Source organism: Equus przewalskii, chromosome 6, assembly GCF_037783145.1.
Source record: "Equus przewalskii isolate Varuska chromosome 6, EquPr2, whole genome shotgun sequence".
NCBI lineage: Eukaryota > Metazoa > Chordata > Mammalia > Perissodactyla > Equidae > Equus > Equus przewalskii.
This window is the reverse complement of record NC_091836.1, coordinates 35,553,083-35,576,506: the sequence shown is the minus strand read 5'-3', so window position 1 is coordinate 35,576,506 and position 23,424 is coordinate 35,553,083. Positions and strand designations below refer to the sequence as shown.

The 23,424-nt window shown below is 51.4% G+C and overlaps 2 long non-coding RNA genes across 3 annotated transcripts in view; one reads left to right on the top strand and one right to left on the bottom strand.

The window, feature by feature from the left end:
• The window catches only part of LOC103549028 (uncharacterized), a 73,613-nt gene extending 51,970 nt beyond the window's left edge, over nucleotides 1-21,643 (top strand). The window contains exons 4-6 of one of the 2 annotated variants that reach the window (XR_011541413.1): nucleotides 3,714-3,950; nucleotides 4,078-5,400; nucleotides 21,142-21,643. This is a non-coding gene — a long non-coding RNA (uncharacterized lncRNA). Of the gene's footprint in view, nucleotides 1-1,750; nucleotides 1,825-3,713; nucleotides 3,951-4,077; nucleotides 5,401-21,141 lie in introns of those variants that run through there. The other variant, XR_011541414.1, reaches the window with a different exon arrangement.
• Nucleotides 1,726-10,343, bottom strand: LOC139084105 (uncharacterized). The gene is made up of 2 exons (XR_011541415.1): nucleotides 10,209-10,343; nucleotides 1,726-2,128 (listed from the first exon to the last, which is right to left on the bottom strand). It is a non-coding gene; the product is annotated as an uncharacterized lncRNA (long non-coding RNA).
• Nucleotides 21,644-23,424: the final 1,781 nt, after the last annotated feature.

The following is a 23,424-nucleotide window of genomic DNA, read 5'->3' as shown; positions in this document are numbered from 1 at the left end:
TTATTATGCCAAATGGGAAGCTCCCCAGAGAGGTTAGGTAACTTGCCTCCCACACAGCTAGCAAGTGTCTGAGCCGAGATTTGGACTCAGAGCCCTTCAGTTCTTGCCCCCCGACCAATGAACCGCCGCAATTCTATTATGGGCTTCTGCAGCAATGAGGCCAGAAGCCCTGACTCCCTGAAACATCCCAAATTTGGTGGTTCCCTCTCAAATCAGATTGTAGTCACCTTTAGATCAGAGACCAAGATATGAACTTCTCCCACAGTTCTCCAAATGCAGGCACAAAGTAAACATTTATGCTTGATTGACAATGAAAGAGGGAAAGATGACAACAAGGTTGGGAGGACATCTAAGGATATAAAGGTCCTCTTTCAGATGCAGAAATGACCCCTCTGACAGAGGTGGCTTCTGCCTATGTCAAGATTCACTCACCTCTCCGTGTCTCTCTCAGCTGCTTCTTTCCCTGGAAACTTATCTTTGGCTTCTAGGTGCCTGTTAACGATTTTCTTTCCTTCATGACCTAAGTGTGGTCAAAATTGCTCCTTGTAATCGCTCCAAGTTCAGCCAGTCAGACATGCACTTAAACACATACACTTTGTGGGGGAGGGGCGAGGGAGGAGAACCTCTTTATACAGGGTGATGCTCACAACAGACCTGGGAAGAGATGGCAAGGAGAAGGTCTCCTTTTCGATGACATTCAACAAATGGGACTGATGTGGCCAGATTTGTTTTTTTTGGGATTGTCTTTCAGAGAATTATAAAGAGATGACTATATGAATGAGATAGACAGGAGGTTAGTGACGTGTTGGTTTCCTCAGTCTCTACCAATCTCATATATAACCATAGCCACTATTGATTAAGCACTTTCTATGAGCCAGACACTTTACTAAATGCTCTACAAAAATGATCATGGTTAGTCTTCAAAACAGTCCTGTAAAGGAGCATTAGTATTATCCCTGTTGGAAACTGAGGCTCCCGGAGGCTAGGTAGACCGTTCAAAATCACACAGTAAGTATAAGAGCCCTGATTTGAACCCAGGCTGCCTGACCCCAAAACCTTTGCCCTTAATCTCTTATGCCTGAGAGAGACTGATGACTGAGAGGGACTCAGTGAAAACGCCTGTTCTTCCACTCAGGCTGGGACTTGTGGTAGAACGAGAAAGAAGAGAAGCCTGGGGTTGAATCCTCTTTTTCCAGGGAGGCGCCCGGGGTCTGGGCTCCTTCCCGCCTAGCACAGCCTCCGCTCTGCAGCTTTGCAGAAGTGGGCAGCTGGCAGAAGAGTTGCATTTTTTAGGCCCCAGGCTGCCTTCTTATCTCAGGGAGCCTTGATTTACGTTCCTCTATCTTATCTCAGCCCAGGGCCCTGGTGATGGATTTCACCTTCGGCATTTGGAGCCTTGCTCCTTGCCAAGAGCACTCCCCCGTAGACAGACTGAGAAGGAGACAGCTCTGGGCGCCCCGTTCTTGGATCAGCCCTTTACCTCCTGCCTCCCCCAGCTCAGGTGGAGAGAGGAGGACGCTGCTCTTTCTGATTGGCAAGGGGAAGATAGCACTCCATGACTTAGCAAGGATAAAACTGCCTTTCCCCAGGTTTGGCCCGGGCCTGCCTGCGCTTGAGAGGTGTGAGGGGAACAGGAAGAGAAAAGAACAGTAGTAGCCTCAGTGTAGTATTTGCCTCTTTGTTATGATCGTTCATATGTTTTTTCAAATTAATCTTCACAACAACTAAATGAAACAGCTTTTGTATTTAGTTTTTACAGGGAAGGAAACTGAGGCTCAGTGGGGCTGGGATCACACAGACCATAAGTGAAGAGTTGCGTGTCTGGTATGTGTCTTCTGACATTAAATCCTGTGCATCTTTCATGACACATCAAGGAGGAGAGAGTTTTTTCTTTTTGGGAATACATCTCCCCCAAGCCTTCCTTTCGTTTTCCTTCTTCAGACTGAAGGAGTGGCAGCTGCGATCAGGGCAGCCCACTCTTCTGCAATGGTGGACTCAAAGCGAGGAAGCATGGCCAGCAGAAGGAGTGTCGTGTTGAGCCAAGATCTGAGGGTCCAAGTTAGGTCGAGTTGAGGTGGGAAGTCACACTTAGAAGGGAGAAGGGGGGAATTCAACCTCCTTCTCATTCCTGGAAGGGAATCCAAAGTGAAACAGTTTCTCAACAAACAAGCATTGAAACCCTTCAGGGGTGACACTCAGAGGACCAGAACTCGAGAGAAAGGAAGGCAAGTGGCGTTTATTGAGGCTCCCTGTACGCCAGGCACCGAGTTAGGGAATTTAGTTATTTTATTCAATTAGTGCAATAGTCTTATAAGGTGGGTTTCAGGATCCTCAGTTCAGAAGAAACTGAGGCTCAGAAAGATTAGATAATTTGCTTATGGTCTTGTAGCTGGTAAGTTGTAGACCTCTCATTTAAATCCAGGTTACCTGGCCCTAATGTCTGTTAGTAAACTAGAAACCTCTCTTCCACATGTGTCCTGGAGTGTGGGGAGGTGAGAAGTCTTGCCTCCAGACCCCAGCACAGCATCTCACAGATGGCAGCTTAACCTGGTAACCTTCACTTCCTAACCCGCCCTGCACATATCCTGAAGATTCGGGGGGGAAACAGGGACAGTTGGCAGGGGGGGTTCAGGGTACCTGCAGAAAGAACTCCAGAAGCTCCCTTGCTGGCTGCGTTTAAATCTTCAAGGATGGGCACTATGCCTTGTTCATCTTTGTGTTCCTGGTGCTTAATACTGCGCCTGGCAAATAGTAGGGGCTCAATAGATGTAGGCTACTGACTTGAACAAGGGAAACTTTAAGATTTAGTTATGAGGTTCAAAACCATAGATGCTACATTTGCAGCCTGGCCAAAAGTACACAAACTCATTGAGCAGAACCCAGGGAAAACTAATGAAGGGACAGGCTCTTTAAGGGAAAAGGAATTGGGTGATTAGGCAGATGGCTTGGAGGTAGCTGTGACAGAAAGTGCATCTTTGCTGGGGTTAAAGAAACCTGGGTTCTAGTCTCAGCTCTGTTACTCACCAGCTGAGGGATCTTGGGCAAGTTGCTTCCTCTGTGAGCCTCAGTTTATTCATTTGTAAAGTGAAGGACTGGACCGACGATCCAAGGTCCCTTTCACCTCTGACATACTGTGAGTTTTGAATCCTTAACCCCTCCTCCCAAAACAGGTTCCTGGGGCGGGGAGATAAAAAAGCTTGTCTTGTAAAACAGCAGAAAGTTTCACCTCCAACCTGGATGAGTTGGGCCATCCTATCTGAAAGCTGAAAATGGATTAGATGGCATTAGCCAGATCTTTTCAAGTCTGGGGGAATGGGTGATTTTAAAGTGGGTATGGCCCCCATTCCTAACCCTCATCTCTGTAGACAATTTGACTCAGCCTTCAGAGGCACCAGAAAAGCTGCAGCGTGCAGAGGTGGCTCATCCCAGAGGAGGAACAGAGCAGAGAAGCCACCACTTTACTCTTGTGGCTGATTCTCTGCTCCCTAGTGTGCTGGCCATCTCCCACCCAGGCTTAATTTGCACTGCTAATCTGTTATGTCTTTCTTGGTAATTTAGCACTTTCAGACAGTTATGGTTAGATTCTGTTTATTTTTCTAAACCTCACAAAAGCCCCATAATATAGCAAGGGAGTGAGTGGAGAAGGAGAGGGGGAGTGGGGAGTTTTTCTAGAAATATAAACTCAAGGTTGAAATGCTCTTCCCCATCTGCAGGACAGCTGTTGTGGCGCCCTGGCCATCCCAAAAGCTCCAGCATTCCATTTCAAGGATCTCTTGCTGGCTTCCCTCCTACCATCATTCCTCTCAGAGAACGTGGCCTTGAGAACAAGGAGTGGAGAGCTGCCAGCTACTGCCACCTGACACAGAGCCTCATTGCCCTTGCCTGTCTCCTTCCCCTGTCCATCTTCAGTGTAGGGTCAAGAAGTGGGTCACTCCTTCCTTTTATCCGAGGTAAGAGCAGGGGAAGTGAGGACTGGAAAAAGAGATGTCTCCCTTACATAGTTGGGTAAGAGGAAACTTGGGGTCCTAGTGGACCAGCCCTAACCTAACCTAACCTAACCCTCACCTGGGGCCCCAGGTGGACTTCTTGTTTTCTCCCCCCAGAGGTTGCCACGTGTCTAATTGCCCATCAAGCTAGAGTGGTGGAGGGAAATTGGTATCAAAGAGCTTTTGCTGAATGCTTGAATGGACGACGGCTTAGAGAACTGACTGAAGTTTGAGCGGGAAACAGGAAGACAAGGCCAACGTCATTTAGCCCACCAAATACCCTCATGCCCTTTGGGAAGAAGAAAGATGAATATGGAAGAAGCAGAAAAGGATGAGTTTAAATTGAGGCATAAAGAACATAGAACTAAATAAGTAAGACCTCAAAAGTCCCTTAGTCATCATCTAATCCAGACCTTTATTTTTTTAGCAGAGGGCATCAAACCCCCAAGGGGATCGTGACCTTAGTGACCTCCTTAAGATCACAGGGCCAGAGTGAGGCCTTGGGTCTCTTGACTATTTTGATCTCAACAAGATGTTGGTCTCCTCCTCTCCACATTCACCTCAAACTCATTTATTCCAGAAAACTACCTTACCTAACCCAGGGGTCCAGTTAGCACCAAAGTGATCTGAACTAACCTTGAGTTTACTGTCCTTGGGTCCATTTTGGCAATTGCCTCGTGGCCTCAAGACTACCCCCACTTAGAAAGAATGGGTGAGGGTAGCCAAAGCCAACTGTACAGGGCCAGTTTTACCCCAGGCTGGCCCAGGAGAGGTTTGGCTTGGGTTATTACCAAGGTGCGAGGTCTCACCTCCTAGGAGTTTGTTCCAGGGGTCTGCAGTCATCGGAATACGCAGTCTTGAGCAGAGGTGTCTAGACCTTGTCGAATGATCAGAGACCGGGACGTGAACACACATTTTACCCCTTTATAATGACTTGGGTGTGCCAAACAGGACCCATCACCCCCAAGTCCTAGCCTAGGATTTTCTAACCAAGTATATAGTTAGAGGAAAATGTAATCCACGTGTATCTGACTCACTCATCCCTAAATTATCCTAAAGTTCCATTCTGGGAATGGTTTGATATGTACTCTGCTTTTTTTCATCTTTTGGAATCTTGAGTTGGCCAAGACAAAATAAAAAGCCATCCTGAGAGATGGAAGGACTCTTCAAGTAGAGGCATGACCTGTAGGCTCCTCCCCAAGGCCTCCTGGGACAGGAAGCCCAGCAGGGCAGGGAGCATGCCAGAACCCAGAAACATACCTTTATTAGTCATCTCCCAGCTCCCCTTCTGCTTGTACTTCTGCGATGCTGTGCCCTACTGAGGAAAATCACCCAGTGCGGAAGATGGTGTCACTACAGATTTATGGCATCTGGACTCTGTTGCACCCCCAAGAGTACGGAGAGATCCCATCAGGTGAGTCTCCAAGGACATTCCAGACCTTCACCACACTTCTCAACACCCCAAATCCTTTTCTCAATGATTTTCTCTTTTGCAGAGAAAAGTGAGTCCATCAAGAAAGAATTTTCTCCCCTTCCTGTCACGCTCTACAAACCTATCTGCCTCAGCACCCTCCTGCTCAATTAGGGCCATTTCTGAAGGGCCAGCCCAGCTTCAGAGCTCCCTGTGGTCCCAGTTGCATCATTCTTCAACTCCCGTCTCCGCCATTTCCGCTTCCTTTGCCCCCTCACTCAGTAGGTGTTCTTCCCAAGACCACCCCCCAGTAATTCTCCTACGTGAAAATCACACGGTCTGTTTCTTGGCAAACCCAACTAAGATGAGAAAGAGTGTTTCAGGCAGCGGGAACATGCAATGGCGTCCAATTTCTTCCTGTGTCCTCTGGGACCTTGTTCCATGATCCCCTCTTTTTTGCTGAATCTTCAAACTCCACCTCTCCTTAGCGTATATACTTATTCAAGTCTTTCCCACATTAAAACACAAAAATTAAACCTTCCTTTCACCCGAAGCCCCTCTCCAGCTGTTACCCCATACATCTTCCCTTTTGGTCAAGCTTCTCAAGAAACTAGATGGTCATTACTCCCTTCATCTCACATTTACTCCTCAACTCATTGTGGTCGGCATCCACTGTCAACAATGAAAGACTCTTTGAAGTCACCAGCAGTAGGTGCTTTTCAGTCTTCGTTGCTTGACTTGTCAGCCATATTTGATACCATTGACCTTCCTCTCAATCTCAACTTCCTTTGCTCCTTTGGTTTGTGTTCTCTTCTGAATCTCTTTCTACTACTTAGGAGATCTGTTTAGTCTCTGTTGTGTCCCCCTCACCCCCTGTCCCACTACATCCATAAATGTTGGTTGGGATTTCCCGTATCTCTCCATGGCTGTCCGTGCCTTCTTCTCTTCTCACTCTACACACACCCCACTCCCGATAAGCTACTCCCTCAAGCTCCTGACCTGAATCTGCACTTCTAGCCAAGGTCTCTCTTCTGAACTCCATCTTAAGTTCTATGAGATAAAACAGGACTCATTAGCAGGACTCTGTCTACCCTTGAATCTGCTCACCTTTCTGAACACCCCCATCTTGGGGAAGGGTGTCAACGTTTCCCTAGGGCCTCTGCCTTATCCCTGGCATTCAATCAGTCACCAAGTCCTGCCAACTTGACCGCTTAAGCATCCATCCTCTCTGCTCTGGCTCCATTCCTACTGCCTTGGTCCAGGCTCTCACTTCTTGATGGCTATTGCTATGGTCTCCTAATGGTTTCCTTTCAGCCACTCTTGACCATGCCCAATCCATACTATACATAGAAGCAAGAGTGATATTTCTATAAAACAAATCTTGTGCATCATTCCTTTACTTAAAATTCTTCAGTAGCTTCTCATCACTCTCAGGATAAAATCTAAATTCTTCAGTATAGCATAAAAAATCCTGTATGAGCTGGTTCCTGTCTGTCAGTGCAGCCTCATTTCTCCTTCCCGTTCCCCCTCTCCATGCTACAGCAACACTGAAATTCATTGTTCTAACTCCCACAACACAGTAGATTTTCTCTTTAAGTCTAAACTTCTTGAGAGCAGTGTTCATATCTTTTCATCTCTGGATCTTCTATACAAAGTACAGGGCCTGGCATACAGCAGGCACTCAATACATGTTTAATTAGCACTAACGCCTAGCTTTTATTTAACACTTTCGGTAAGGCCAGGCAACGTGCTAAGCACTTTAACATACATTGTGTCAGTTAGTTCACACAATTACAATTACTGTTAGGTAGGTGTCATTATCCCTATTTTAAAGAAGAGAAAACTGAGACATAGAGAGGTTAGGTAGCTCTCCCAAGCTGGTAAGTGGCTCAGAAGAGATGTGAACCATACTCTTAATTAAGCACGAGTGTGAGCTGCTATTCCATTCATGCTGATGAAAGTTCAGTGTAGGGATTCTGGGTGCAGCTCTTGGGAGCTGCCTTACGCACTGTCTGTCTGACACCGGTCCATCCAGTGCTTGCACGGGCCTCTACCTATTAACTTGGGCCTTGAGGCTTGCACTCGGTGAACAAGATTTCGGCATTCCCAGTTCAGCCAGTCTTTGCTCCCATATCAAAATCCTTTGCCACTGCTACAGTTCTACCGTGCTGCCCAGACTCTTCCAGATCTGGCACCTGGTCTCCTGGCTTCTGGCTGAGAGCTCTGCCTCCTGACCATGCAGACCTACAGCCAGTAACACTCAACAATGCTTGGTTTCTCAGGCTTGTCTGGCCAGTAGGTCTGTCTTGGTGTGCACCCCAGTCCACATCCCCAGCTCTGATCTGATTGCTTCCCATGTAGACCAGCACTCTTAGCATGCTGGGCCCCAGCCAGCGCCGTCCTTGCCTTGCTGTCAGTCACTCTGCCTGAGCTGAGACCTTGCTCCCTGCTCCCACTGCCAGCAGCTCAGGGACCAGACAGCAGGAGAAGCGGAGAGGTGAGGGACCACTTAGAAAGGCCTGTGACTGCCAGTCAGGGGCGTGCTGAGACTGTGGGGACGGGTGGGGCTGCATCTACAGGTCTTCATCCCCACACCTGCAGTTGGAGAGCTCACAGCTGAACTCTGGAGCCACCGGCCCACTAGCTATGCTTCCTTCTCAGTCACTGTTTGTTTCTCAGTATGGCAAAGTTACAATGCAAGTACAGTGACGTGTTCTTGACTAACAGGACTGATACTTTGTGACCAGCTTTTATTGTGATGTTAATGATAATTTGTACCTGGCTCTAATTATTATATTAACAATATGCAGTCCTTGATGAGTAAGAGTTGCACTTCAGAAATAAGGCCAGATTGATCTGAGCAGTGAAACTATTTTAAATGATAAAGCTTCAATTTTGTAAGTCATTTTTATTATAAAGCACTTTCATACATATCATCTCGTTTCAACTGGGTTAAAATAGTTTTTTTAATACAACAAAGGGGAATAGGGCTCAGATTTAAAATCGCGTCCTATTCGTCCATCACTGTTGAAGGCAACAGCACTAATCCCAGAGACTTAATATACAACATTTGAGTAATCTTTCCAGCAACCACAAAAGATGGGAATTATCCCCATTTTAGAGACAGGAGAAGTTAGGTAAATTGCCCACTGTCCCACAGCTAATAACAGAAAAGCCAGGAGCTGAAATTAGGTCTGCCGGATGCTAACGCTTACGTGCTCCTGCTGGGCCCCTCTGCCCGCCGCCGGGCCTTGTTGCAGGCTGTGCACAGCTCCAGTGGTCTCCCACTGTGCTCTGGGCTCCAGCGCAGGATTAAACGTCACCACCTCCCCACCAGGGTGTCGTGAGCTTTTGTGTCTTAAACACAACTTCCTGGTGTTAACCTCCAGTCCCTCTGTTGGGATGCTGGCCCTAGATGACTGACATTCCCATCTGACTTACTGTCGAGGAGGTACCTGGCACTCAGCTGTGAGCTGGATGTCACAGGAAGCCACCGCTCCCAAGGAAAAGGGAAGGCAGCTCCTGGGAAGCTCCGAAGTGGAGGCAAAGGCCATCATGACAACGTGGTGAGCAGGCGCTTCCTCCATTTGCCCAGGACTTGCTGAGAACATCATTCCAGAAGTAGGCAGGTGACTTTACTATCTAATTGTCATCTCTTGAGATTCTGCCATCTGGAGGGTGCTTGTCCCCTTTAAACTACCCTGCCCACGGAAGGCCACCACTAGTGAAAATAATCCACAGAGCTGGCAGGGCAAGGGGCCTTTGTGAGGAAGTGAAAGAGTTCTGACCCTGCGTCTATCAGGCCCGTTCTTAAGGTCTCAGGCAAGTCTCCTTCTCTCCAGGGCTTCCGTTTGTTAACAGTTACTAGATCCTCCTGAAGGTCCCCTTGTTTCTCATGTTCCAGTGGTCCCTCGGGGCTGACCTCAGCGGTTTTAGGAAGACACCTTCCCTCCTGCTCAGGCTCATGGACCTAGAGTCTGGGTCTCCACACATCTGAGATCCCGGATTGTCCCGACACCCTGACAGAAGGTGGCAGTCTCAGATACCATGTTGAGTGTAGCCTGGATGTTTGCGGCTGGGGCCCGGCGGGGCCTCCATGGATGGCAGGGAGCACGAGTGAGTGTATATGAGTGAGTGTGTGTGGAAGCGTGCAGTGTGTGAGTGTTTATTTATTCTAGGAGCAGTTGCTAGGTCGGGGATGTTTGCCAGCAGAGAGCTGCCTGAGTGCCGTGTTTGTTTACTTAGCAGAGAGCAGGGAAGGACAAGGAGAGAGACAAGTGCAGGCTACACGGGCTTAGAGTGGGTTCTTGGGGCCACTTTGAATGGTCCCATTCCACGGATGCTGCTGGGTCCAGAGGGCCCCCTTCGGGGACTCAGGCTCTGCTCTGCCTTCTCTACCAGCAGCTCTATTCCTGACCCCACTGCCAAGCAGGGTAGAATTGCTTATTCCCCACCAGGGTCCATCCTCCCTTCCTGCTGGGGGTCTCCTGGCTGCAGGGCCCTGAGAGAAGGTACAGGAGGAAAAGGAGGGACAGTGGTATCATGACAGAACAACAGGATGCTAATCTGGGCTCCACTGACCAGTAACTCTATGGCCTTTGGTAAGTCACTTGACCTCACTGGGCTCACGTTCCTCATCTGTAGAATGAGGGTAACTTCAGAGTTTCCTTATAGCTAATCAGTTGCTTCTTCCGAGAAGACCTGCAGCTCTATACCAGCTTCTTCCCATCCCATTGGACCTGGAAGCCTACAGATCCTGCTCCTCTAACCTCACTCTCCTATCCCTGCCCAAGAGCATCCTCACCCCTTACCTTAGAGTTGGCCTTTCCCACAGGCAATCCATTCGTGTAAGAGTGAAGTCCTAGGCCCCCGTCCTCTGTCTTCCAGGTTATATGCTGGTTATATACCCTCTGTCCTCAGGACAAAGATGGAGAGAGAGAGTGAGAGAGAGAAGGGACCAACAGGAGATCCTCCTGACTCCCTCCGCCCTCAGCCACAGGCCCGGAAGGCACATTTCCCCAGAAGCTGGAGCCGGCTGAATTTCAGCTGGGTGGCCCCAGGGACACCCCAGAAGCCTCCACCTCCCGCCCCCTGCCCTAAGGCCCCAGCAGTGTGTCTGCAAGTCTCTGAGAGAGCACTAGCTCCCCAGACACAGGCTGGCTGGCAGCCAGGGGTGGTGTTCTGGCTCCTGCACCAGCCAGGAGGGTGGCAGGAAGCCCCTGTTAATCCCCTTGGAGAGAGCTCCTTGGCAGACAGAGAGGAGGGGCTGCCTGTGCTCTGTTCCTACTTCAGGGCCACAGGACACTGTCCTCTAAAGTCTTTCATTGGCAGGGTTTATGCCTCAGTGTTCTGCCCACACCCCTTGGATGCTTGGGCTAGGATCCCATCCAGGCCTACTCAATAGGGAAGGGAGCCTGGACTCTTCCTTTTCAGGTTAAGGCTCTTCTGTGACCTGTAACTTACCCCTGTTCCTCTAAAAACCCTGAAGAGTTATGAAGAAACAGGGTAGGTGGCACTTTGCCCCCTTGGGGCTCCAGCCTTCCCTAGCTCCCGTTTGCCTTTGGACTTTCCTGACAATGTTTGGAGAGGCCACCAGGATTGCCAGGCTCAGGGCTGCTAATTCCTTCTCCTCCTCCTTATGCCGTGACCCCACCACGCACCTCTGGCCCCAACACACACAAATGCACAGAGTCAGCCTTCTGCCACTGAGGCTGCCTGTTCCATTGGTGCCACATAGAAGCAGATGAAGAGCTGGAAAAATCATCCCAGGGCCAAAGAGAATCAGTGCGGAAAAAGCAAGGGAGACAGTGAAACCAGATACAGAAAAGGCAGCCAGCTGGGGAGGTGGTGTCTGCCCCGCAGACCTCCTGCTGTCTTCCCAGGGAACCAGCGGCTGGGGGGATGGCCAAGCCCCAGGCCCAGACTTGGCCTTCCTTTCTCCCTGCTTGCTCAGCTGGCATGCCACCTGCAAGGGTCTGCCAGGCCCCTGATCCTCCAGTGGTCCTGTTCTAGTCCCAGATCTAGGACACAGGATTCCTGCCCCTAAGCCAATCCCTCCCCATGCGTGGCTCTTACTGGGTGAGCAAAGCACCAGGGGTCAGGCTGTTCTTGCTTCCCCTTACCTGTTTCTGCCCTACCTCTACCTACACCCCTTCCAGCCTGGTACCAAAGTAAGACTTTGAACTGGGGATTTGAGTGGGGTGGGTTTCACCCTTTCTAGCATCAAAGAGGAAGTAAATATGTCTCAGTCTGAGAGATCTCTATATTCCCAAGGGAGCTGGTGCCATCCACCTCATTTAGGCCTCAAGGGTCATTTAAGGACTCCTTCTAGGCTGGCTCAGTGCTCTCCATGCAGGAGGGGCTGGCATTATGGTTGCTGAGGAGAGTCTGGAGGAAGGGTCAGCAGATAGAACTATCCCCTTGATCCTCCCAGGCTACAACTTGGTCCTAGCATTCCCAAGAGGAATGCCCCAAACCAAGCGAGGTCCACTGTGTCCAGGTGGACCACTCCCAAACCCATTTCTACCACGGATCATTTCCCAGAAACTTTCCAAGATGGGAAATCACAACTGAAGCTGGTTGTTTAGATCGGAAAATCTGGGTGTAATGTTGTTCAAGAAACCAGAAAGTCTCCTCACATGAACCTTGGCCTGCAACCTCTCCCTGCTCCCCTGGCCTGTCCACTCCTCTCTGCCTGAGTCACGACAGCAATCAACAACTGGAACACAGAGCTTTACGATGTGCCAAGCACTCCCACGTGCATGATGACATTTGCTCCTCCTAACGGCCCTGTGAGATAAGTTGTTGTTAGCTCCACCCAACAGAGGCTAGCGCTGAGGCCCAAGGAAGTCGCGGGGCCTGCCTGAGACTGTGCAAGCCATAGGCGGCAGGACCTGACTTGAAATCTTGGGTTCTTTCCATGGAGTCCTTTCTGCCAGCAACCCAGAGATGCGCAGGGGGAGTCGGAGCCCTCCAGATGGTTGGAGGGCGAGGAGGGACTGACTTGACTGGCTTCCTGCAGGGCCTTATGTGGTGGCCTCAGCCTTCCCAGTTCCTCAGGAGCAGAGGGGGCTGGTGAGGGGCTTTCTGAGAGGCATGTCTCTCTTCTGCGACTTGCCCTGCCCCCTTCCACTCCCAGATCTTCCTGCATGTCTATCAGGCCAAAGCTTGTCCTTTCTTCTCTCTCACAGTCACCTGCCCCAAAGAATCCCTGCTCCCCTCTGCTTCTCCCCTTCTCCCCCCAGATGTTCCTGCCCTTGCTTTGGGAGTGAGGGCGGTGGTCACCCAGGGGAGGAGCCAGCATCCTCAGGGCCCTTGGCATGGACGCTGCTGCCTCATGTAACCTTGTTTTAGCTTTGGCTTCACTATGGAAACTGAACTCCATTGGGGTGCTCTTTGGGCTCTTAAAGAACCCCCAGTGCCTTCCCCCTGCCCTCAGACTTACTATGTGACTTTGAACAGAAATTCAGACTCTTCCGGCCCTTTGTGCTCTGGGGCAGAATGGTATGGGAGCCCAAACCTAGACTCAGGAAGGCAGAAGTGAGGTGAGAGGCAGAATGGACCCCTTTTCCTGAGCGATAATCTGCCTGAGGCCCATCCGTTTCCCGAGGGCTGCTGTTCCTTTCACCCGGTGACCTGGGAACCCCCAGCCCAGGCCTCTCAGGGAAGGTGATTGTGCAGAAGCCAAGTTTATCCCAAGCAATGCAGTGAGTACGTTGGAGGGCGTGGGGTGGGGAGGAAGTTTTATCCAAAACACATGTTATTGCCACTATTCTAGTTATCTTGGATATTTCCTGCATGTTTGTCACCATGGCAACTGACTCAGCACGAAACCTTGTTTGCTGGGCCCTGGGGTCCGGCACAGAGGCCATGTGGTGCCAATTTGGGCGTCTTGGTGCTTGCTCTGTCTCCCCCAGCTCATGTCTCTCTGTCTTTTTGTCTTTGTCTCTGTCTCTCCCTGGCCTGTCTCTGTGCCTCTCCACTTTCTTCTTCCAGGAAGCAGCTGCTCCTGCATCCCTGGGTGACGTAGGCGGAGACAGGGCCCTGCTCTGCCCACCCAAGCCTCCCTCAGCGTCTCCCAAAGTCCTTGACTCGGGATGCCCCAGCACGGACGAGAAGGCCACATTGCGTGGGACGCGCAGGAGGGCGGCCTTCGCTGGAAGAGGGCTCGCCACGCTCCGGGCTGTTGGTTGAAATAGATCTGTGCTACTACCTGCTGACAGCCCCCTGGGAAGGATGGGCTTGGGTTCTGGGAGACACGTAGGCTTTGGATCCAACTCTCTCTGTGTGTGGGAGTGTGGGTGGTGTCTTCCTCGCAGAGCCCTTGCTCCATAGGCTTTTGGAGGAGAGATAGGTGTGGAATGGCAGAGAAGGGGAAGGAGCTAAAACTCACTTAAGCAAAGAAAAGACGAGGAGTCCCCCAAAAGGGAGAGGCTTGGCAGCTGAAGGGCAGTGAGGTTTCTGGGCACTCTGGTCTCCCCAAGGGTCTCACCATTCCTAGTCCTTTCTCCCAGGGCTGTGGGGTGCATCAGAGCCACCGCAGACAGCAGTGTCCCTCCATGGGGGCACCAGGCAACAGGGAGGGTGTTGACAACAACAGTGTGCAAGGAGCTGGGCCAGCAGTCTGGAAAAGGCAATGTGAGCAGACAGAATGTAAACAGGCAGCAACATGGGAGGTGGGGGCGTCTCCTGTCCCCCTCCCCACCTCCCAGGCCTTGCCTTCTTTCATGCTCTGGAAGCCAAGCCTGGCCAGCTCTTGCCAGCTCCCCTCTACCAAGTTTCCTGCATCCACATCCTTTCAGAAAGGCCTTTCCACACCACCTTCCCAGCCTGCACATTTGTCCGCAGCTGCTGCTTATCATGCCTGATCCCCACTCTCTGAGCAAGGTAGGCCTGGAAGTTGTAAAGAGCCCAGGTCTCCAGGCAGGGCTGGGACCACCTGTGGGACTGCTGGGAGGAAAGGGGAAGAATAGAGAAGCAGGCTTGTACCTGGTGGCAGAGTCAGACACTGCCCTCCTCATAACTCCTGCGGGGTCATAACTTGTCAGCCCCTAGGTGTGATGGGGCCTGGACCAAGAAGGGAGAGGCTGGACTAGGCAGCCCCTGGGCCTGGCCCTGAGAGCAGAATCCTATTGCCGCATGGCCAGCATCTACAAGGGCACAGAAAGTCACTGTTCTTTTGGGCTGGTGTCATTCCAAGAGGTCCAAGCCTATGGATGAGTCAGGGCAGCAGGAAAACAGAAAAGGCTGCAGCAGCGTGCCTCTGGGGCTCAGCCAATGGGATGCAGGGGCCCTGGGGCTTTGGGGGCCACAGGGGCCAGGGGCCGGTCCCAGGGGGAGGGACTGCCAAGAATTAGGTGATATGTCGGGGCTCCAGTCATATTGGAAGGGATTCAGAATGGGTGAGCTCCAGTCCCAGTGGGGAACTGCAAGGCCAAGTGGGAACCAGGCAGGACGAAGTGGGCAGAGGCTTGAGGAGACAGTGGGTCGGCAGGCCTAAGCGTGACCATTGTGGTGGGCAGAGCAGGAGTCATGGAGCCAGATCGACATGGCTCGAGGTCCAGCTCCACCACTTAGCCTCAAGCAAGTTGGAGAACTCTCTCAACCTCACTTTCCCATCTGTAAAATGGAGAAAATACCCATCTTGCAGGTTCTTGTAAGGAATAACTAAGATGTTCTGTGGTAAGTTCCCAGAACCGTGCCTAAGATCACAAGGAAGGTGCTTGACATCATTCTCCCTTCCCTGGAAAGGGGGATCATTCCATATACTTCCTCTAAGACTAATAGGCTTCTAGGCTTTTCTGTTTTTTGGTTTTTTTTTTAGGTTTTTCTGTTTTTTGAGGTTTTTTTATTTTCCTGCTTTTTTCTCCCCAAATCCCCCCAGTATAGAGTTGTATATTTTAGTTGTGGGTCCTTTGAGGTTTTTAAAAGATTTTTGTTTGTTTTTTATTTTTATTTTGGTGAGGAAGATTGGCCCTGAGCTAACATCTGTGTCAATCTTCCTCTGCTTTGTATGGGGGACGCTGCCACAGCATGGCTTGATCAGCAGTGTGTGGGTCGGTGCCTGGATCCAAACTCATGAACTCCAGGCCCCTGAAGCGGAGCAGACAATCTTAACCATTGCGCCATCAGGCTGGCCCAATAGGCCTCTTGTGTTTGTCAGGATTGGTCCAAAACCTGTCTGGGACTATGGTGGGAGGTTTGGTGCTGATAGCTGAGAGGAGACCATGACTGAGCCTTGAGAGCAGGGGTGATAGGTGGGATGGCTGGCCCCCACCTGGGAGCACAGAGGGCAGTGGGAGTAGTCTGGGAGGGTTCCTACCAGAGTGTCAGAAACCAAGTCACAGTGTTCAAATTGACCCCCCTCCTCATGGGGCTGTGCCAGCCTGATAAGCAGGGCTCCTGGGGCTGACAAGTGCAGGGGAGTTCCCGCTCCCAAAGCTAGGGAAGATACTAAAGTCCAGGTGGACAGACAACCTGAGGCCACTGGCCTAGAGAAGAGAGTCCAGAGATCAGGGGAGCTAGCGTGTGGTGGGGGTGGACACGTGACGCAGGCAACATGGGACAGGTAGCTGAGACTGGCAGAGAGAGTTCTGGGCAAGCACCGGCAGGCCTTATTCTGGGAGTCTGGCCTGTCCTACTTGTGCCTCCAGCGCTGGGTGGGGGCCTCCAATGTGCCAGGTTGGACAGACACACGTGGTCCTTCCCGCCTCAGGGACGTTCCCTCTTTCAGTGCTGAGGGTCCAGCCAGCATCTCCAGCTCAACCCAAAGTCCACAGCTGTAGACTTTCGTCCTCATGCTGCTCTGTCATGTTTTCCTGATGGACTAGTGACACAGGGTAAGAGAGAAGTGAGCTGTGAAGGGGAGGGAACAGGGGCTCCTGGAGAAGGGGCAGGCCTGGGAGACAGCACAGAAGACACAAGAAGGGCGGTGAGGTGAGAGGCCACAGCAGAGGGCTCCAGAGCCAGGGAGACAGGGTTCCAGCTCACCCTGCAGGGGTGCATCAGGGATTCAGGTCCGAGGGAGGGGCTTTCCACTCCTCCCTGTCCTCTTAGTCCTCCCCACGGAGACCACAACTCAAGACCCACTGTCCCCTCCCAGTGACTCAGGCTTTGGCTGCCCTCCTGCCCACGCCCAAGGCTGGGTCCAGTGCCCCATAACAGGAAGGGCTGTGGTGTGGTTGTGCGGGTGGGGGTGCTCCCAGCCTCCCCTCTGCTGCGGGCTTCACTATGCAATGTCTAGGCAGAGAAGTCTTTTGCATCTTCCAGCTGTGTCACCCTGTGCCACCTCAGGAATGTGGGTTTGGGCTGTGGTGGATCTGTCCTCCTCCCTGTGCAGTGAGCGCAGCAAGCCACTTGTTTCTCATTAACAAACTGCAGGACGTCACACCACCGTGGGGTGGGTGTGCATTTTTGTCCTATTGGCTGGAGCAGTGGGTAGATAATGTTGGAAGGTGGAGGCCACAGGAAACCACTCTCCCTGCTGGAGCCCAAGGGCAGCCACGCAAGGGTACAGGAAAAGGGAAAGGAGGAACTGATGACGTGTGATTAGAGTTATTGTCATTATTACATCATAATCACTGAGGAGTCGGGTTTATAGTTATTGGTCATAATTGTTGTTAATAACAATAACTAGCATTCACTTATTGAGGGCCAGCCTGTGCTACGTGGTTCATGTATATTATTTCTTCAATTCTCACAATAACTCTATTTTACAGATGAGGAAACTGAGGCACAGACAGGATAAGTGAATTACCTAGTTTTCACAGCAAAAAAGCATTCGAGCTGGGATTTGTGCCCAGGCTATTGGACATCTGATGTCTTTTCTGTTCTGCCACATTGCTTCTACCAGGTGTTAACTTTCTGGTGCCATGGACACAGTCTGGTAAAGCCTGTGGGCCCCTTCTCAGAATAATGTTTTTTAAGAAATACATTAGTTTACAAAGCAAATCAATTATATTGAAATACAGTTGTCAAAACATTAAGAATGTATGATTGAGTAATATATGTGCTTCTTTATTAACACATTAAATAACAAGATCTAATAACTATCATAATTTCAAAATAGCAATGAATACAAACAATAGTTGGTGATATCAGCAAAACTGTTTTGTGATTTCTGTTGGTGACAAAGTCACTGGAACTGATAACACCTATATTCCTAGCTGAAGCGTCCTTCAACTTTAGGTTTCAGTTAGAGGGCAGTGAAAGTAAAGGTGTGATTAATTTCCCCTGGAAGTGCCCAGACCCCAGAATTCTCTGTGGTGCCTCTGGGGACTGAACTGAGGGTCAGATCCTCTGCCGTGAAAGGCGGTTGTAATGACCTGTGTGCTGGGTGTCAGGCCGGCTGGCTGGAAACCTTCTCTTTTTGCTGCGGTGGTTGGGGGTGTGTGGACCCCTCCCCGGCTGGGGAACTCTGTGCCACCTGGGGAAACCTCTAGTGGCTCCTTGGCCCAGCTCTAACTGGTCTGTCCTTGTGACCTTCCTGGGGTTTAGGGTTTCTGGGTTTAGCAAATAAAAATGCAGAAGGCCCAGTTCGATCTGGTTTACAGATGAACAATGAATAATTTTTTAGTAGAATTATGTCCCATGGGATATTTGGGACATACTTGTATTATTTTTCTGTTGCTATGTGACGTGACCACAGAGGTAGCGACTGAAACCACGCAAACGCGTTGGCTCACGGCTCTGCAGTGGGAACTCAGGCGCGGCTCATCTGGGTCCTCTGCGCAGGGTCTCACGGGCTGAGCCCGAGGTTCCGTGCCAGGTTCCTTTTGGAGACTTGGGGATGAATCTGCCTCCCGGCTCCAGCAGGTCGTTGGCCAAATTCAGTTCCTTGTGGTTATAGGACTGAAGTCCTTGTGTCCTTGCTGGCTGTCAGCCGGGGGGTGCTCTCAGCTCCTAGAGGCTGTCCACATTCCTTGTCACGTGTCCCTGCCATCTTCAAGCCAGTTCACAATCATGGAACCCTTCTCATGCTTTGAGTCTCCCACTTCCCTGCCGCCACCAGTGGGAGAAAACTCTGCTTTTAAAGGGCTCATGATTATATTAGGCCCATCCAGATAAATTCTCTCCTGCCACACAGCCTAGCTTAATCTCAGGAGTAACGCCAAGAGACGAAAGTCATGAGGGCATCTTCGAGTTCTGCCTCCCACACTTATACTAAGTGTTTATTTGTTGTTTCTCTGAAGTGGCCACTACCTGGGAGCCCTGTGCGCTCCTGGCAGCCCTAGTGGGGTCAGACCCGCTGTGGACTTCACCTCATGACCAGGGGCCACTCTCTCCTCTTCTCGACCTCGGTTTCCCCTCAGAGAACACAACGTTATTCTTTAAAATCCGCATGCATGGATTGGGCTCCAGCCACCATGGGGCACAGCAGGCACAAGAGCCTTTCTCTGCCTTGCAGGGTCTCAAGGGTAAAGGTGGAGACTGATGTATTCATAAGTTGAGGCTGGCTGAGAAAAGGGCCACCGTGGCAGTGGTGGGGGGAGACGTTATCAACAATCCATGGGGAACAGGAGAGGGAGAGACTGTTGCTGGTAGGGTGGGGAGGGGCTGAGGGGAGGATGGGAAAGCTCAGGAGAGAGGTGTGGTTTGAGCAGGACTTTGAGGACTTGGCCAGGCAAGAATCAGGAGGACGTTTTGGGCAGAGGGGACAACACAAGCAAAGCCTGGTGGGGCAGGGTCCTGGTGCACGGGGGTGGCAAGTGCAGCTAGAGGATAGGGCACCTGGTGTTTGGGGGTCAGGGAGAAAGGGAGGGGGACATAGTACAAGAGAGAGGCAGGGGTCAGACTGGAGGCCCTGAAAGTCCCATTAGCAGGGCTGGGAGAGGGTCTGTGAGCCCACAGTGCTGCGTCGGGAACTGAGCTGCTTTGGAAATGATGCAGCTCCCTCGGCTCTGACAGCATGTGAAGCTGCGTCAGGATAGTTGGGAGGCATCTTCACATTGCGGACAGAGCGCCGGCGGAGAGCAAGGAGTCCTGGGGGCTGGCTTTGCAGTTGCTCACGGAGGGATTCTGGGCCGTGCTTGGGACGTTGAGGGACAGCAAGGAGCCAGTGCAATTTGAGCAGAGTAGGTGAGGGGTGTGTCTGTGCATAGCAGATCATACAGGGCCTTGGAGGCCATCGAAAAGACTTTGGCTTGTGTCCTGAAGGAGCAGGGAAGACAACAGAAGCTTCTGAGCACTAAGTACTAAATGATAACCAGCGCTGCCCTCTGGGGTAGGGTTTGTGCCCAGGCTGCCAGGCAGTGCATGGGACACAGGGGCAGGGGCACTACATTATAAGGTCTCTGTCCACAAAGAGCTTGCACTCTCCTGGGGAGACAAGACTAGGAGTGGCGGTGAGAGCCAGGGCCTTAAGGCAGAAGAATCTGGCTTTGTCTCCCCACTACCACTGCCCAGCCTGCAAAGATGCCTGAGGGCTCAGTTACTCAACAGTAACATGGTACTCACCATACCTGCCCAGTGGGCTTTGTGTGGGCGTGTGAGGAAGATTGTCGCTGAACCAATGTCTATGCCAGTCTTCCTCTATAGTATTTGGGATGCCGCCACAGAATGGCTTGACGAGCATGCTAGGTCTGACACTGGGATCCAAACCTGCAGACCCAAGGCCGCTGAAGCAGAGTGCATGAACTTCACCAGCACGCCACTGGGCCAGCCCTTTGATGGGGTTCTTGTGAAGTCTGGCTCACAGTGAAGTGTCTGGCACAGAAAAAAATAGTAACTAGTGCCATTATTTAAGGAACAGTACGAGGTAGCGTTAAACTCCTCATCAAGGGGTACAGATGATGGCGGCTGATGGCATCAGAGGCTGTGGACCTCCTCGAGGCAGGGGAGAGAGCTGGCCTGCAGAGGCGGCAGGAGTCAGGAGGCAGAAGGCTGATGGGGTGTAAGAGGACCAGGCCTGGCAAAAGCCCAGAGGCAGGAATGAGCTCCGTTTGTTCTCCGCAAAGACTCACAGGGTGAGGTCAGTGTGACATCTCAAACAGAGGCCTTGAGAAGCTGGGGGATGGGGGGAGGGCATGGGCAGGTGCTGAATTAAGCTGGTGGGAAGGCTGGATTCTGAAAAGCATGAACATGAATTGTCTAATTGGAGGTGACAGGGAGGGGGAGAGACTAGATTCGGGGCGGGAGGGAGGGGAGGAGCATGACAGACCCACAACCTGGTGCAGCTCTTTCCCATCTCGGGCCCAGCGGGGGTTGGGATGGGGGCGGGCCCTCGGCAGGTGTCCTGATGCCTGATTGCTATGCAGGAGGAGGTAGGCCTGTTTTTCCTGAAACCAAATCTTTCAGGCAGCTATCCCCCTCAGCCTGAAGGACCGAGACCTGGGAGGGCCCTGGGGATGGATGGGCCCTTCCTTCCCAAGGCATCCTTTTCACCAGCCTTCTGCCTCTCTCTGAGAGGACAGGACCTAGGCTGGGGAGGGGTAGAGATGGAAGAGGCTTCCCTCATGTCCCAGGAAAGCCCCCAGGGGAAGTGAGAAGGTGCCACCTCAGATGGGTGCAGACCTCAACTTCCTTGGGCCAGGGCCTCCCATTGGCAAAACCCAACTGGAAGCTGGAGGGCAGATGAGCCTCTCTGATGCAGTCCTTCAAGTCTGAGCAGGGTGATACGGGCGTGGGGTGGATCTGGGGCGACAGGAGGGGCATATCCAGCACACCTCCTGTCTTCATGTGCTCGAGCTTCCATAACCAAATACCATAGACTGCGTGGCTTAAACAATAGGAATTTATTTCTTACAGTTCTGGAAGCTGAAAGCCCAAGATCAGGGTGCTGGCCAATTTGGTTCCTGGTGAAGTCTTTCTTCCTGGCTTGTGGATGGCCACTTTCTCACTGTGTCCTCTCGTGGCCTTTCCTTGGTGCATGCCCGTGGACAGACAGCAAGCAGCCCTGGTGTCTCCTCTGATGAGGGCACTAACCCATCATGAGGGCCCCACGCTCACGATCTCATCTAACCCTAGTTAACCTCCCACCTCCAAATACCAGCACACTGGGGGTTAGGGCTTCAACATGTGCATTTGGGGGACACAAACAGTCAGTGCAGAATAGCTCCCAAGGCTGTGTTTGGTGTCTCCTGGATCTCCCAGCTGAGCCTGTGCTCACCTGGAACATAACGTTCTCACGCTCTGTTGTAACTGGCTGTTTCTTGGCTGTATCTCCTATAAGACTTAAATCTTCTTGAGTGCAGGGCTGTGGTTTATTCATACGTGCTCAATAAAATTCACTGGGAAAAACGGATAAAAAGGTTGCCTGAGCACCTTGTGTTCCCTGGCTTCGGCCAGAAGTCAGTCATCTCAGGGTGGCAACAGCAGTTGTCTCCTGCCATCAGAAGCCCGGGTGACAGCCACGTAGGCTGATTAGTAAAACATGAGGCAACAGTGTTGATTAGTAATTTAATGAATTCAATTTGTTTAGCAGACAAAAATCCTTCAAAACAATTCATGGAGTGAGAACGAGAACAGGAAAGAGTCCTCTATGCGGTGCTGACAATCTCTGAAAATACCCCCTCAGTCGCAATGGGTGGGCCCTTCCAAGGATGTCCACATTTCCTGCATAACTCAGGGCAGGCCAATGCTCCATCCTCCCAGCCAACCAGGCCCCCAGTCACAAACGGGGCTTTGTGGAGCAGCCCCGACCAGCCTGTCTGCCTCTCTCTGTCTCCACTGTCCCTAAGCCCAAGCCACCCATCTATACCTCTTACAACACTGCCCACTTTGCCCGGGGTTGACGTCTTCCCACCTCCCTTCCTTTCCTATTCCTTATTACAAGAACACAAGCTTTGACATTTGACGTGCCTATTTTGAATTCTGGCTCTGCTACTTTACCTGCTGGGTGACTCTGGATGACTTAACTTCTCTGGGCCTCAGTTTTCTCATCTGTAAAACTAGGATAACCGTGAAGACTAAAAGAGATATTATACCTCCAGGCTGGACTGCTGCTCCAGCAGCCCGACAAATCCCCATACTTTCCATTCCTGGTCACCCCCACCTCCTTTCTCTTATCTACCCAGTGACCCTGGAGTACACCATCCCTCTGCTCGAAACCTCACAATGGCTTCTCATTTCACTTGGAATACAACCCAGCTTCCGCGCGGGGCTGGGACGTGCCCTGCCCCTCTCACAGCTGCACAGACGATCTTGGCCAGGACTGTTTCCCTCCCACTTGTTCCCTGTCATATTTCAGATCTCAGCTGAAATGTCACTGACTCAGAGCCCCAGAGTCCCTTGAATATTCTCAGGACGGCCTACACTTTTCCACCATAGTGCTCACTACCAGGGGGGAACCACTGCCGCTGGCCATGTGCGGGATCGGGCCTGTCTGCCCACTCTGCTGTGAGCCTCCTGAGAGCAGGGGCCTGGACGGCTCTCTCCACGGCTGAGTCCCCCGTGGCCCGTGCAGCTCTCTTCAACACGTATCTGTTGACTGAGTAACAAAGTGAAAGGTCTTTGCTGGAATGCCAACAAGCTTGTTGGGCAGACAAAGACTGACATATGAAACTATTCAGAACAACACAGGATAACTTGTGTATAGCTGTCTCCAGATAGCTGGGCCTCACTCTTGGGGCTCTAGGAATTCAGAGAAAGGAGGAAAGGGTAGTAACCATCTCATGAACACTCTGCTTGCGGCCACTCATTCCAAGCGGAGGGGAAGAGAGCAGGAAAGGTAACATTTGTCATTTATCTCCAACATGCCAGAAACCTATCATACAGTATCTTTTAAAATCTTCCTGGTATCCTAGTTTTATAAATGAGGAAACTGAGGCCCAGAGAAGTTAAGTGAGAAGTGGGCAGTGGTTTAAATGGGGCTTCTGACAGAAATGCGTCCTACCTAGGGTAACTCTGAAAGCTGAGCTTGTTCTGGTACTCAGCCCAGGTCTCTACTGCCACCCGGGTGCATGCAGTGTGCGTTCTGATGGGTCCAACCCCGAGCAGAGCAGCTGGGCCACCCCAGAGCAGCTGCGAGCCCTTGGAGATGGCCCGAGATTGGACAAGCGCTGGAATGAGGGCCTGGGCGCTGCTCCCAGC